Here is a 13,071-nt window from a genome sequence, read left to right as displayed (position 1 = left end):
TAATGTATAAAAATATCAAATCACTATGTTGTGCACCTAAAACTAATATAATATTGTAAGCTAATTGTACTTTAATAAAAAATAACAAAATCTTAAAAGTTTTTGTAGCTCACAGCAGTTACCATTGTAATAGCTGCTAGGTGATATTAGGAATCAAAGCCCGCTCCACTAACATGAACATAATTAATTCAGGTAGAGTCGCCAAACATAAGACATTTAAAAAGAAAAAAGTGAGATTAGCCGGGAAATCATATTTTTCAGAAAGGGATCAAATATTTATCTCTTTCGACGGCAGTGTAGCAGACTAATAACCAACATCTATCTATAAAGTTAACTTCCTCTCTATGTTAGCAGACCTAATTTTTCTATATCATATGCATCACAAGAGTTAAGCACATAGACTTTATTTCAGGTTTAAAAAAGATTATTGGTCTAGTGTTTATTATTTTCTCTGTCATTATTTTCAATATCTTATACATTTACTGGTCATATTCTAAATATTTTTGGCTTAGATATTACATCATTATAAAATAATAACTTTGCAGGTTTTGAATTGAGATGTATCATTTAGATCCAATCTTGCACTTGGGACAAGTTCTTATACTTTCTCATACATAAATAACTTCCTTTTCTGACAGAGATATCTGTTGCCCTGAGGTGCATTTCATGTATAGTAACAGAAATGACCAAAAAATGTAATATTTGAGACTCACCACCTCAGTTTTAAAATAGTAATTTAAACTACAAGCAAAGAAAACAATTTTGAATACCAAGGCTTTTGATTTTCAATAACTGGGCTTTTTAACAGATACAAGGGTTTTGAGTAGTAAAAGTTTGGTTTTGAGTATTAAGAGCAAAGCTCTGGAGGAATCAGGAAATAAAGTTAATGGGTTCAGGACTTTTTCTGGAAGAGGGCAGATGAGGAACCAGATAATCTCTCCTAGAATTCCTTTTGGGGAGATAAGAGATAAGGAGGAAGCCCACATTCCATCCTGTTCCCCTACCCCCAGGCCAGAAAATACCCTCAGCCAATACCAATAGGGATGGATACTGACAACCTGATTCCAGAGGAAATGTGGAAATCATGTAGTTTACAAAAAATGATGAAAGTTCTTATGTATTTTTTTCACATCTCAAAAATATTTTTGCCTGTTAAATAATATAGGTTAATGTGATAATGTAGATTAAGAAACAGTTTACTGGTTTTTCCTGTTAATAGAATATAACAAGCAATATTGTGAAAGACTTTGAAATGTACAAAAAACTGGTGGGCATCCTGCCTAGTGCACTCTTCTGGATTATCTACTATGCTTTTCATTGACTTTAAGCAAATTTTCAATCTAAATTATATACTAATATAAACAACTTTTGTCCATAGGAATGCAAATAAATTTTATCAGTGAAAATGTAATTTGTTATTTTCCTGTGAATATTAGCAAATTTTGAATCTATTTGCACATTCATTTCAGCATTCCTGATGGTTTTAACAGCTTACTGGTTCCCTCATTTATTAATGAGTTAAATAAATTCTTGATATGTTTTAATTTTATGTTTGTATAAAATCATGACTTTACACATTTATTTTTATTTTATTTTATTTTTGACCAAAATTGAGTTTTTATTTTTATAATTGTATAAATGTGATCCAAATGTGTCCACCACTAATTTTTCAAAAAGAAACATTCAATAAATAAGTAAAATACCCCTGTTCCTGATATGTGTATGGACTCCCTAGATATCTTGTTGGGTTTAATTATAGATCACTCACAGCAATACATGTTAGTAGAAACTGTAGCATGATGTGAAGCCATTTGAGCTTTTGCACAAACATGGTGCACTTTTGGCAGATGATGAAAAATGATTCTCAGCATTACACTGTTAAAATGGGCATGTTTTTACCTTTTAAAAATTATCTTTTTACTTATCAGGTAAACAGGAAATTTCTGGAGCTATATTAATTTACTTTAAATCTACGTATGATGGAAGGAGAAAAACAAATATTGTATAGTAATGCATATATGTGGAATATAGAAAAATGGTACAGATCAGCCGGTCTGCAAGGCAGAAGTAGAGACACAGATGTAGAGAAAAAACATATGGACACCAAGTGGGGAAAGCGGGGGGAGGTTGGGGTGGGATGAATTGGGAGATTGGGATTGCCATATATACATGACTAATAAGAAAAAAATGTCAAAGTGTACACTTTAAATACATGCAGTTTATTGTATGTCAATTATATCTCAATAAAAGTTTGTAAAGATTAAATCTATGCATGATGATGGAGATCTTAGGCATCTCCCACAAACACCAGGGGAAATAGTTTGTGGAACAATAGGTAGTAGTTACCCATTATCACTTCTCCAATCATACCACCTAGGTGTTAAGTGCTTAGGGACAAACTCCTTTCCCTTGGCTATCTGTTTGCATAGGAAGTTTTTCCATTGGGAATAAACTCTTCTGTCTTTTCCACCCCTTTATTTAGGCCTTCCTAAGGGAAGTGACGTGACTTATCTGACTGGGGAGATTGCAAGGAAAGATTGGACAAGGTTCGGAAGGAATATAACTCAATTCTTTTTTCCTGATGCTCTTCAGGATCAGCTGCTTTCATCTTAGAGACTTTATAGGGGTAGTGCTAAAAATAAGAGGGCTACGTTTTATCTGCATTGCCAGTGAAGTCCGCTGAACTAAGAGATCTGGAGCTCCATTTTCCAAGAGCTTTGTAAGTAATAAAGCTAATACTTTGAGTTCCATTGCCTACGTCCATCTATCAAATGGTTTAGAACGTGGATGAGGAAAAGGAGAGTTCTTCATTAGTCTCTCAAACTCTAGACCCAAGAAAAGGAACTGCTGTATCAGTCTTCCATATACAAATACACAAATTGCTGTTGGTTTCGCTTTAATACCAATTAACAAGGTATGTTCCAGGAATGCCTTAGTAGACATTGAAGTGATTTTAGAATAAATTTATATGACAGAGCTACCTCATGGAATAGAAATATCTATTTTAATATCTATTTAAGGGACTCCTTGGTGGCACAGTGGTTAAGAATCTACCTGCCAGTTCAGGGGACCTGAGTTCAAGCCCTGATCCAGGAAGATCCCACATGTGGCGGAGCAACTGAGCCTGTGCACCACAACTACCGAAGCCCACACATCTACAGTCCGTGCTCTGCAAGAAGAGAAGCCACTGCACTGAGAAGCCTGGGCACTGCAGTGAAGAGTAACCCCTGCTTGCCACAACTAGAGAAAGCCCACGTGCAGCAAAGAAGACCCAATGCAGCCAAAAAACAAAACAAAACAAAACAAAACAAAACAACAACAACAAAAAACTACTTAGCTCTTAACTATTCAATTTTAGAAGACAAAGCCTTGTTCTATTTTTATTACATCAGAAAATGTCTAAAAGTTTTTTTCTAGGCTGTCATTTATGTTGTGGGATGTGTCCAATGACCTATATACCTTCTGTAAGCACAAGGGACTACTTTGTTCACTGTGGTAAGTTAATTAAGTTAGGGAAGTTGCAGATTTCTTAAGACAGTTACAGACACTAGAAGAATACTAGATGAAACAGCCCAAGCATGACACCATCAAGAACCTCCAATGGTTTCATGGCATACTTTATATCCTATAATAAATAATTACATGATGGTTTTCATGTAGTATTTTTTTAAGCTTCTATGTTAGATTTGTGTAGTTAGTCCAATAAGATATTTACTAGGGAGTTGTTACAATTTTACATGGAATACATAAATGAGAATAATGGACATAGTTAATATCACTGATACTTGCAATATAAAGTACAGTTATTTAAAATGTGCAGTGCTGGTTACTGATTCCACGACTCCCTGAAGCGACCACCAAAATAAACTGTTGATAAAGCAAAGCCAAGTTATTTATTACCTCGGTAAGGGAGACTTCTACCTTGGGAGTCTGTAACTTCTCAGAAGAGGAGGGGTAGATGGGATATTTATCAGATTTTGAGGGTTCTGGTTTAAGGAACATCTTTCAATGTGGGGTAGAGGACTGATTGGGATTAGGGAAAGTTTGTAACAAAATAGTTTAGGATTGGTAGGTGCAGTGAGGTGACGGTTTTAAAGTGAATCTTGAAGGATTAGAGGTCGACTGGGGAGCCTGACGGAGCAGTCCAGTGTCCTGAGCAGGGGTATTTACTTTGAAAAGGGCTAATTGAGTAGTCAGTCTATTATTGAAAGAAATGGATTTTTGGAAAGCTTCTCCAAAAGTGCAATTAAGTTATTTGCAACTTCATCTTCCTGGGCAAGAGTTTACTGGAATAGTAAAGTCTTGTTAGAGCAGGCATTTGAATTGTAAAGCCATTTTGATGTAAACAGTATGCTTTGTGGTGACAGATAATTTAGGTTCTCCACAGCAAGTTTTTGTAATGTAATTTTCAGTAACATTTAATTTTTTGGTCATTTGTTGATTGTCTCAGGAAATAAGTGAAATTCATTGGGAAGGGCAATTTAGAAGCTATTGTTTAATATTTTAGAATTGAAAGAAATGGAAGCAATACAAATTTTGGACTTATTAAATGGCAGAATAATCCTAAAAAGATGAAATAAAGACAGTTTTTTAGGTAGAATTGCTTTGCTGGTTATTTTCCTTGTAAGTAATTTGTAGTCTGTCTGTGATTTGTCATGCTTCCAAAATAGATATGCCACTTTCATTGTATCTTCTTCACAGCAAAAATCTTTATAGACAGTAAGCTTATTTCTGTATTTTAAAATTCACGTTTCCTGGTTAGGAGTTAACATTAATAGGTGATGTTAGTAATGCGTCTGTAAATTTAGAATTGGCAAGTCATTGGTTTTTGAATATGCCTCATCTAGTTCTGTCAAACCCATCAATAAATTTGACTGAAATTATTAACTGACTATTTTGGGGTCATGTACATAGCTTTGGTATGAGTAGAAATCAAAACAAAATTAAATATCTCAGAGAAGTGAAACAGGGGTCGTGATCCTTAGAGAAAGAGGTGCCTTTGGAATAATTTTATCTATTATTTTGAACATCACCCTAGGAATTCCACAGCAGGTGTGTCTGGCTTGTGTTTTGTTTTTGTTTGTTTGTTTGTTTTTGTCTCTCCTATACCTTTAAAAAATTTAACCAGAAAGTTTTCATTCCTTTCCTCTCATTTTATTAAGTAGGTAGCACAAGAACCCAGATCTTCACTTTCTTTTTTTAAGTTGGGAAAATAGACATTTTTAAAGACGAACAAATTTAATAATAAAAATATATACCACGTTATGTTGCTTGTTTAATAGTTAAATATTCATTATTTTCATTTATAGTTTCCAATTCCTACCTTTTAGATGCTAAGAAATATAACTACACAAAAATAACCCTAGGGATGATGTATTGTATATTGCTTCTGGTGTATATATATCAAGAGCTTTCTGGGGACTTGAGCGAAGTCTCATTATAGAGAATATAGTGGAATAAGTCCTAAACAAAAGTTCATATTACATTCTTAGAAGACCAAGTACAATTGTAAAACGTAGCTCAGTATTCGTACCTTTGTGTGTCAACCCCCTTCAGAATGGGACTATTTTTTCCCAAATCAATCAGGCGGAATAAAAACTAAGTGGTTCTGAAGAGGAACCACACGTAGCTTTCAGGTGCAGCAAATCTTGTAATAATAATCTTGATCTTAGAACTTTAGATTAATCCAAAGCTCAGGGTCCTAAGATTGGGTCAGGAAGGCAACTCATGGTGGAAAGAAATTGATTCATCTAGAAGATGGTTTAAAAATAGCTGAGTCTGGGACTTCCCTGGTGACACAGTGGTTAAGAATCCACGCTCCCAATGCAAGGGGCCCAGGTGTGATCCCTGGTCAGGGAACTAGATCCCACATGCATGCCTCAGCTAAGGAGCCCACCTGCCACAACTAAGACCTGGCGCAACCAAATAAATAAATTAAAAAAAAGTAGTTTAGTCTGTCTAATGCATGGTCAATTTACAAGGTTCATACTGTCACCAAGGCAAATGCATGAGTTTTTCCTTTTCTTCCCAGGCTTCTGTTACAGGACATTGCTTTCCTTTGCAAGACTCATTTTTATTTTTCATTTATTTTTTTTTGGGGGGGGACCATGTTGTGTTGGAATTCATCACATGAAGTCATTAACCTTAAATGACACTTCTCTCAAAATAATCCATATGCGTTTATCCTTAGCAACTTTTTATTTGAAGATTTATAGTTTACTCTTCTGAGTCATATATGTACATCTGTTTATGGTATGGTTCACATGTGACTATATTAAAACATTTAACTCACCAAACTCTAAATAAATTGGGCCAGATATGCATGTTATGTTGCCCCACAACACTATAGAAGATAATTACTTAATTTTCCTTTTTTATTTTAAATTAAGAGAAACAAATGAAAGATAAATACACAGGTTGTGAATAGTGTGGAACCTCCAATTTAATCAGCCATGCAAGACATTTTTGGACTTTGTGTGGAAGTCGTAACACACAAAATGACATATCTACTCAGAATCAGGAAGCAGATTTAATTAAACAATTAGTATTTTTTATCTCAGGTTCCATTTTGATTGTCTTTCCTATTTTATTCTGTATTTCAACAGATCTTGTGTATAGTGTACAAATCTTAAGTTAAAACCCTTTTCCTACTCCACAAACTAAAATTACTTGTAGGGAGTATAAACCAAATACTGATTCCACCAAAACAAGCTTATACTTTATTGCATTTTTCTAATATCTTTAAATTTGTTTTCCACATGTGACAAAATACAGTCAGGAGTATTTGACAATAAGAGCTGAAGGTACAGGAAATAGCTGAGTATGTAACAGAGGGGGAAATACAGAAAACACTTATAAATATGAGATCAAATCTTTTAACAATAATTTTAAATAAATAAAGAAAAATACTTAAATCAAGAGTCTGGTTTTTATTTTTATTTTATTTTTTTCTAGTTTTATTCATATATAATTGACATAGTGTATAAGTTTAAGATGTACAACACAATGATTTGATATATGTCTATATTACAAAATGCTTACCAAGGTAAATTTAGTTAACATCTATTACCTCATACAGCTAAAAAATAACTTTGCTATCAATTGTAGTCTGATTTCAGTTGGAGGGGAGAGGGGATGAAGGGGTAAGACATAGGCCTAGACTGACATGCTGAACCCTAAACCAGGCTCTGTGTTGTCTTGGGAAGGCTAGCTCTGGGCCCAGCATAGTGGATCCTGGCCACCCTTCTGACCTAGCTATCCTTGGTACTTGGAAATGGCTCATGTCCCTGAGTAAATGACAATGAAAGGGAGAGCTGAACGATACATGAGAGTGGGGAAGGGCAGTGCTTTTGTGCCCCCACTTAGGACAGAGAAAATATGTGTCTTTTCCTTGACACAGTATGGAGCACTGCATGTGCAGAGAATAAAGGGGAAGAGAGACCCAAGAGAGGTTGGGGGTAAGCTGGTGTTAGTCTATGAAGAGATTTTTAAACCATGGGACTAAATTTTTTTTGAGCTTTTCATTTTGAGATAACTGTAGGCTTGCATGCGTTTGTGAAAAATAATACAGGGAGAATGAGTGTACCCTTTACTCCATTTCCCTCAGTGGTAACATCTAGCAAAAACTACAGTACAATCAGATATTGACATTGATACGGTCAAGATCCAGAACATTTCCATCACCAAAAATGTCCCTCATGTTGCCCTTTTAGAGTCACATCCACTTTCCCCTTGCTCCCACCTCCTTCTGTGCTCCATTTCTATAAAGACAAAGGCAGGTCTCTGCATAGTGAGATGGTAGAGTTTGAAGAGCAATTAATCATTCAAGGTAGATGTTTTCCAGCAGTTAGAAATCTCAAAGAAATTTTATGCAATTTGTCAATACTGGTTTTGGAATGTCAAAACATATTGATAATTCTTAACATGAGTTTGATATTCAGCTCTAAAGAAATTGGAAAATTTGAGTGAACAATTGATAAAGAAATCAATAGATGAATTAAATAGCAAAACTGTTCAGCCACTTAAAGCCTAGGTAGCTAGAAGAGATGTCTAAGAACCTCTCCCAGAAAGTATTAGGAGCGATTACAAATGTGGAAAAAAGAAAATAAAATTGAAAAGAGGAAGATAGATTGGACCATTTTTATTTACTAGAACAAACAGTGTTTCTTTGCATGTGGGTGTCCTTGCACTTAGCTGGTCACCTTGATAAACTGGGGGAATGCAGTTTCTATGGGTCTGGAACACTGTGAGAGGGGAGGAGATACAGGGCGAGGGGGGCAAGTGCCCCTGGGGCATGTTTGAATTGTCAAAAAACATGACACAGATGCTAGACAGCCAGGGGAAAAGAAAGGCCATGAAAAGCTTAGGTTGGACTTCTTTAATAATTTTGTCCATGAACATGTTTTAAGACACGGATAAGGGAGAAGAGAGACTATGTTATTTCAGCCTGGTGCACAATGGAATCACCCGAGGAGCTTTAAAAATGATCAGTGCCTCAGCATTGTCCTCAGAGATTATGATTGAATTGATTTGGGGGATGGTCTGGGCACCAGGATTTTTAGCAGCTCCCCAAGTGGTACTGATGGACAGCCAAGATTGAGAAAGATTGTTTAGATGTAGACCTGTTCAATATTGTGAGACTGATGGTTTGTATATTTATGAATGATGTTTCTTTTATTGTGAAAGAACTTGAATTAGGGTAAGTAAGTTAGTTTACAAATAAGACCATTGGAATTAAAACAAAACAAACAAACAAAAAACTCAACAAATTTAGAGCATCTATAGAAATGACTCTGAACTCCCCCTCTATATCTGAATCATCCCAGAGAACATTTAAAATATTCCAGCACCTGGCCCCAACCCTTAGATCTGGGCTGACTCTGCCCCAGACATCCAGTATTGTTGAAACGGAAGATTCTAATGAGCAGTCAGGCTTGAGAACTGCTGAAGAAAATTGCAGTATTCGAATAGATGCTATCAAGCACCTGAAATAAATGTATTACCTCATCCAGACATTTAATGGAGTGGTTCCCGGCAACAAACTCAAAGGGAAAACACGTTGCATGGCTTCCATTTTCTGGATGAAGTGTACTAAACACTTCTTTAGAAATGCCATATTTCTGGAGTAAAATTCAAGATTGAATTTTCCTGAACTGACCTTCATGTAAGGTCTTGAGTAGTGACCTACGGCTTCAACCAAAGCGTTTCAGTAGACACTGCCATGCTGCTCAAATGAATACTTCTTATAGAGACCTGTTATGGATGCAGAGGATATATCCTTAAAATGGGTCTGTGAAGGAAATTTTGGCTAGGTAAAGAAGCAAGGAGACCTGAGAGAGAATGGTCTTTTATTATTAACCTAGTTTAGATATAATGCAGTTACTCTGCAAGAATTGGTTTGCATCTCTGGCTTGCGGAATCATTGAGTAGCCAGGGATATTCCTGAAACCTGATTTGCATGGGTACCCCAGACTTCCATGAAAAGGTAATATATAGATATATCTCAGCTTTGGCCAAGTTCCTTAGTTACTTGAAGTTGCTTGCCTGGGGGACACTGTGATGAAAGCTGAGTAAACAACTTTAAGGGAAAAGTCTACCTCTAAGACGTGAGAGGTAAGGACCTGGCTTCTGCCTTAAGACCTAGATAAAAGGGAGATGAGTGGCTATCCAGAAGTGAGACACTAAACCATTCTGTACTACAGTGTGCCCCAGACCATGTGGCTTTTGTAGCTAATGTAGCGTATCTGCTCTATAGGTACCAGAAAGAGAATTCAGTCATGAAATAGCCTCCAATCAACCCTTGATAATTGTGCAAATTATCTGAGTTGAGGAAGAATCTAACAGACAGTTTTAAGTTCCTCAAGTTCAGTCCCTAAGCAGCTCTGTTGGTGACATCCTGGTGGTCTAGTTACTGCTGGCTCATCTCTGTTAATCGGTTCAAATCCTCCTTGAATTTATGGGCACTTAGCCCCACTGGGATTCATGGTAGGAAACTGTTAATGAAGAAAATAAGAAAAATAAATCAATAATTTCCACCACTGTGGGGAGTGGTATTCTGAGTCCTCATCTTTCTAGCTAAATTTTGTAAGGGGGGGTTAACTCTTTTATGCCTCAATTAACTCATCTACAAAATGAAGATAGTAATTGTACTAACTGGCAAGTTTGTTGTAAGAATTAAATGAGATAATGCTTGCCAAGGGCATTACATAGTTCCTGACACATAGTAATCATTCAGTAAAAACTATTTCTGTGGTCATCACTGATGTCTCCTTTGTCACTGTCATCATCATCGTCATCCCCGGAGTAAAATGCAAAGTTTTCCGGGGAGGCGGGGTGGGGGCGGGGTGGGGGGGCACGGTAAGACAATAGACAGACATCTATTTCTGGAGCGTCAATTTTACTAAAATATTGAAGAGTTGGGTTGGAGAGAGAAACATTTTTTATTAAAAAGAACATAAATATGTTTTGAAATAAATTTCAAAAAATCCCATGGATATTTAGGCTAAAATATGAGCAATTTGTGCTTGCAAAATGTCATAAATCTGTGCAACTTCATGTGAAGTCTCAAGACCTCAGAGGTCATACATCCTCTCTCTTCTGCCATCAGTGGAAATTTTCTGGAAAGTTTGGGAATGTGATGGTGTAGTAGAACTCTAGGATCAATTGCATCTTAAATAGCACCTTTCTCCAAAAGAGTTGAGCATCACTGTAATTCCCACTGGAATCTATAGTGCACTGTGAGTTCCCAGTGAATGATGGGGTTGATGTGATACTTGAGGAGTCCATTCAATAGACAGATGAACAAACTAGGCACAAACACACACACACACAAAACGCTGTATGCTGGCAAGATCTGCTGTAGGGAGACAGCTGCTGAAGCTCTGTCTTCCTAATAACAGCAGGGGGAAGGAAGAAACCACCAAGCCCTCGTGCCAGAGTAGCTACAAGAAGCAGCAGATGGGGTTAATCCCAAGTGATGGTCCTTCCAGGATTCCCCATACCTCTCCATTACCTCAACATGAGTCACTTGAAGGAAGAAGTGTGTGTGCGTGTGGGTGTGTGTGTGCGTGCACATGTGTGCCCAAGGGAGAGAACCAGGAAAAAGTTAAAATTAGATTGAGACTTGTGGGAAGTGATATATTTTTCTTAATCATCTTCAAGGATAGTGACTAACAGTGTCTGTGGTGCATCCCAGTGGGACTGAATGCCTGGGAATTCAGAGGGGACCCTTGAACCAAATGAAAGCAAGTCAATAGGATGTAGGCAACCAGTGTTGGTGTCCAAGGCAAGATGGCTTAGGGAAGAACTTGAAGGAGCAAGTGATGCCAGAATTAGCCATCTCTGAGATTTTCTCTCAACTCTCAGATATTTGGAACCTTTAGCAGATACTTGATGGAAATGAATGTTACTTCTTAATTTGGTAGAATAGGTATCCTGTGTAGACTGAAGGAGAGCCATATTGCGTGGATGCCAAATTTAATCCTTTAGCTGTGACCTACCTGCAGGAGGATCTCATTCCTGTTGTGTTTGAGTTGAAGTGGAGCTTGCAGGTGGAGTCAGAATTTTCATCAGAGATTTGCACTTCTCAAGCATTTGAACTCATGCACAATAGTCTTTTGAAAACATTGTTGTACAGGAGCCTGCCCAAAGGACTCGTGTGCCTCTTTTGAAAACAGCTACTCAAACCAGTTTATGTTTTTAGTTGCCTGTGGCATCAGAATATAAATTATGTGAATATCTATTATGAGTATGTAATACACATATATAATACATATATATACATATTGAAGATACATATATAAGGATTCCAAGTTGCATTTTCCTACTTACATTTGCAATAGAATTTAGTAATAAAGAAGTTAAAACCTTTTTAAAATTGAAATAGTTATCTAAGATGGATTAAAGTTCTATAATTTTTCTAAAACTGAATGGAAAGAAAATTAAAGTCCACAAAATATCATGGAGGCAAATTCTGATTTTCATTAAGCTTTTCTGTTTTGACTCAAAAGAATCTGAACAATATCCTGTTATAACAAGGGATTGCAATGAATGTCTGAAATGAAACAGGTAAACAATTTTGGCTCAAGTATACCTAAGGCGGCAAGACAAGATATGAACTCCTATAGCCTAAAGCTTAAAGCGTGGGTCTCCTGATGTGAAACATGTAACTAATAATTTCACCCCAAATCAGAATACACTGAAACTTGATAAGAAAGTGATAAAAATCATTTTACAGCGAAGGGGATATTGCAAGGAAACTCCTGCTTTACTTCATTCTCAGGACTTTACTCACTGAGTCATTGCCCTGAGAGCTTGCTGTCGGCTTCCTCTGATGTCACTCTTCTTTTTAAATTTTTTTGATGCAGACTAGTCAAACAGATTACAACTTTATTTCTCTGAATCAGGCTGCTATGACAGATTGATCATGCTGAGTAATAGAATATAAATTCTTAAACCAATGACACTGATGCTTATTACTGCCTGTGGCAAATTGACATATTTCCATTGATTACTGAATGAAGGGTGGACTTAAAGCCATGATGCTGTAAAAGTGGGCTCATGTAGAATTTGTAGTAAATCAAAATACTTTAAAATGTTTTACTTTTTCAAAATATAATTTAAAAAATTTCCATGTGAGTTTACACACATCATTTGGGGGGATGAGGGTGTATATGTGGAGAATTATCCTAGTTGTATCTTTTCATTCAGAATGTTGGTAGATCTTTGTAGGAACTGTTCTTTTACAGAAGTTGAAAAGGTATAGTCTTAAGGACATGTACATGAAATCATCACATGAGCCTACATTCTGCACTTGCTCTTAGATTTTGTGTAGGATTTGTCTCCTATGTTAGTCAATGTCTCCTAAATATGTTCCATATGAAAAATTTCCTATAATTCAGGACGCACAAAACCTTTTTTAAATTAATTGATTAATTAATTTATTGGCTGCGTTGGGTCTTCAGTGCTGTGCATGAGCTTTCTCTAGTTGCAAAGAGCAAGGGCTACTCTTGTTGCCAAGCATGGGCTCTAGGCGAGTGGGCTTCAGTAGTTGTGGCTCACAGGCTTAGCTGA

Source organism: Hippopotamus amphibius, chromosome 14, assembly GCF_030028045.1.
Source record: "Hippopotamus amphibius kiboko isolate mHipAmp2 chromosome 14, mHipAmp2.hap2, whole genome shotgun sequence".
Taxonomy (NCBI): domain Eukaryota; kingdom Metazoa; phylum Chordata; class Mammalia; order Artiodactyla; family Hippopotamidae; genus Hippopotamus; species Hippopotamus amphibius.
Note: the sequence above shows the minus strand (reverse complement) of the source record.